At 49.2% G+C, this 2500-nt stretch overlaps 7 non-coding genes and 1 pseudogene across 7 annotated transcripts in view; all 8 read right to left on the minus strand.

Annotated features, from left to right (window-relative positions):
- Positions 1-89, minus strand: part of LOC128488461 (5S ribosomal RNA) — a 119-nt gene extending 30 nt beyond the window's left edge. The window contains exon 1 of the ribosomal RNA XR_008353874.1: positions 1-89. This exon is cut by the window's left edge and continues 30 nt beyond it. This is a non-coding gene — a ribosomal RNA (5S ribosomal RNA).
- A 221-nt stretch (positions 90-310) lies between these two features.
- Positions 311-429, minus strand: LOC128486002 (5S ribosomal RNA). Its single transcript, XR_008352324.1, has one exon. It is a non-coding gene; the product is annotated as a 5S ribosomal RNA (ribosomal RNA).
- Positions 430-653: 224 nt separating this feature from the next.
- On the minus strand, positions 654-772 carry LOC128487933 (5S ribosomal RNA). The gene has a single exon (XR_008353379.1). It is a non-coding gene; the product is annotated as a 5S ribosomal RNA (ribosomal RNA).
- A 219-nt stretch (positions 773-991) lies between these two features.
- Positions 992-1110, minus strand: LOC128485016 (5S ribosomal RNA). Its single transcript, XR_008351373.1, has one exon. It is a non-coding gene; the product is annotated as a 5S ribosomal RNA (ribosomal RNA).
- A 254-nt stretch (positions 1111-1364) lies between these two features.
- On the minus strand, positions 1365-1483 carry LOC128485208 (5S ribosomal RNA). The gene has a single exon (XR_008351554.1). It is a non-coding gene; the product is annotated as a 5S ribosomal RNA (ribosomal RNA).
- Positions 1484-1705: 222 nt separating this feature from the next.
- Positions 1706-1824, minus strand: LOC128487944 (5S ribosomal RNA). The gene has a single exon (XR_008353390.1). It is a non-coding gene; the product is annotated as a 5S ribosomal RNA (ribosomal RNA).
- Positions 1825-2030: 206 nt separating this feature from the next.
- LOC128486386 (5S ribosomal RNA) lies at positions 2031-2149 on the minus strand. The gene has a single exon (XR_008352685.1). It is a non-coding gene; the product is annotated as a 5S ribosomal RNA (ribosomal RNA).
- A 212-nt stretch (positions 2150-2361) lies between these two features.
- LOC128487251 (uncharacterized) lies at positions 2362-2470 on the minus strand (annotated as a pseudogene).
- Positions 2471-2500: the final 30 nt, after the last annotated feature.

A 2500-nucleotide genomic window follows, 5' to 3' on the forward strand; every position in this document is an offset into this window, starting at 1 on the left:
CTCCCATCCAGGTACTAACCAGGCCCAACCCTGCTTAGCTTCCGAGATCAGACGAGATCGGGCGCTTTCAGGGTGGTATGGCTGCAGGTGTGAATGCTCTTTATTTTACTTCTCTTATTCTGTTGCTGCTGCTGCTGCTGCTGCTGCTGCTGCTGCTGCTGCTGCTGCTGCTTGTCGTCAGACAGAAAGAATTATAAGCCCTGGGACAGGACAGAGAAGGTGAGAAGGTTCAAATAAGGGTTTAAAGCTTTGATGATGAGCAAGAAACACATGGCAAAAAGCTCTCCCCGGACTGTGAGAAAAAATTAAAAGCCTACAACACCTGGTATTCCCAGGCGGTCTCCCATCCAGGTACTAACCAGGCCCAACCCTGCTTAGCTTCCGAGATCAGACGAGATCGGGCGCTTTCAGGGTTGTATGGCCGCAGGTGTGAAAGTTTTTTATTTTACTTCTCTTATTCTGTTGCTGCTGCTGCTGCTGCTGCTGCTGCTGCTGCTGCTGCTGCTGCTGCTGCTTGTCGTCAGACAAAAAGAATTATAAGCCCTGGGACAGGACAGAGAAGGTGAGAAGGTTCAAATAAGGGTTTAAAGCTTTGATGATGAGCAAGAAACACATGGCAAAAAGCTCTCCCCGGACTGTGAGAAAAAATTAAAAGCCTACAACACCTGGTATTCCCAGGCGGTCTCCCATCCAGGTACTAACCAGGCCCAACCCTGCTTAGCTTCCGAGATCAGACGAGATCGGGCGCTTTCAGGGTGGTATGGCCGCAGGTGTGAAAGTTTTTTATTTTACTTCTCTTATTCTGCTGCTGCTGCTGCTGCTGCTGCTGCTGCTGCTGCTGCTGCTGCTGCTGCTTGTCGTCAGACAGAAAGAATTATAAGCCCTGGGACAGGACAGAGAAGGTGAGAAGGTTCAAATAAGGGTTTAAAGCTTTGATGATGAGCAAGAAACACATGGCAAAAAGCTCTCCCCGGACTGTGAGAAAAGAAAAAGCCTACAACACCTGGTATTCCCAGGCGGTCTCCCATCCAGGTACTAACCAGGCCCAACCCTGCTTAGCTTCCGAGATCAGACGAGATCGGGCGCTTTCAGGGTGGTATGGCTGCAGGCGTGAAAGTTTTTTATTTTACTTCTCTTATTCTGTTGCTGTTGCTGCTGCTGCTGCTGCTGCTGCTGCTGCTGCTGCTGCTGCTGCTGCTGCTGTTGCTGGTGCTGCTGCTGCTGCTTGTCGTCAGACAGAAAGAATTATAAGCCCTGGGACAGGACAGAGAAGGTGAGAAGGTTCAAATAAGGGTTTAAAGCTTTGATGATGAGCAAGAAACACATGGCAAAAAGCTCTCCCCGGACTGTGAGAAAAAATTAAATGCCTACAACACCTGGTATTCCCAGGCGGTCTCCCATCCAGGTACTAACCAGGCCCAACCCTGCTTAGCTTCCGAGATCAGACGAGATCAGGCGCTTTCAGGGTGGTATGGCCGCAGGTGTGAAAGTGTTTTATTTTACTTCTCTTATTCTGTTGCTGCTGCTGCTGCTGCTGCTGCTGCTGCTGCTGCTGCTGCTGCTGCTGCTTGTCATCAGACAGAAATAATTATAAGCCCTGGGACAGGACAGAGAAGGTGAGAAGGTTCAAATAAGGGTTTAAAGCTTTGATGATGAGCAAGAAACACATGGCAAAAAGCTCTCCCCGGACTGTGAGAAAAGAAAAAGCCTACAACACCTGGTATTCCCAGGCGGTCTCCCATCCAGGTACTAACCAGGCCCAACCCTGCTTAGCTTCCGAGATCAGACGAGATCGGGCGCTTTCAGGGTGGTATGGCCGCAGGTGTGAAAGCTCTTTATTTTACTTCTCTTATTCTGTTGCTGCTGCTGCTGCTGCTGCTGCTGCTGCTGCTTGTCGTCAGACAGAAAGAATTATAAGCCCTGGGACAGGACAGAGAAGGTGAGAAGGTTCAAATAAGGGTTTAAAGCTTTGATGATGAGCAAGAAACACATGGCAAAAAGCTCTCCCAGGACTGTGAGAAAAAATTAAAAGCCTACAACACCTGGTATCCCCAGGCGGTCTCCCATCCAGGTACTAACCAGGCCCAACCCTGCTTAGCTTCCGAGATCAGACGAGATCGGGCGCTTTCAGGGTGATATGGCCGCAGGTGTGAAAGTTTTTTATTTTACTTCTCTTATTCTGTTGCTGCTGCTGCTGCTGCTGCTGCTGCTGCTGCTGCTGCTTGTCGTCAGACAAAAAGAATTATAAGCCCTGGGACAGGACAGAGAAGGTGAGAAGGTTCAAATAAGGGTTTAAAGCTTTGATGATGAGCAAGAAACACATGGCAAAAAGCTCTCCCCGGACTGTGAGAAAAAATTAAAAGCCTACAACACCTGGTATTCCCAGGCGGTCTCCCATCCAGGTACTAACCAGGCCCAACCCTGCTTAGCTTCCGAGATCAGGCGCTTTCAGGGTGGTATGGCCGCAGGTGTGAAAGTTTTTTATTTTACTTCTCTTATT

Source organism: Spea bombifrons, chromosome 3 (genome assembly GCF_027358695.1).
Source record: "Spea bombifrons isolate aSpeBom1 chromosome 3, aSpeBom1.2.pri, whole genome shotgun sequence".
NCBI classification, from domain to species: Eukaryota; Metazoa; Chordata; class Amphibia; order Anura; family Pelobatidae; genus Spea; species Spea bombifrons.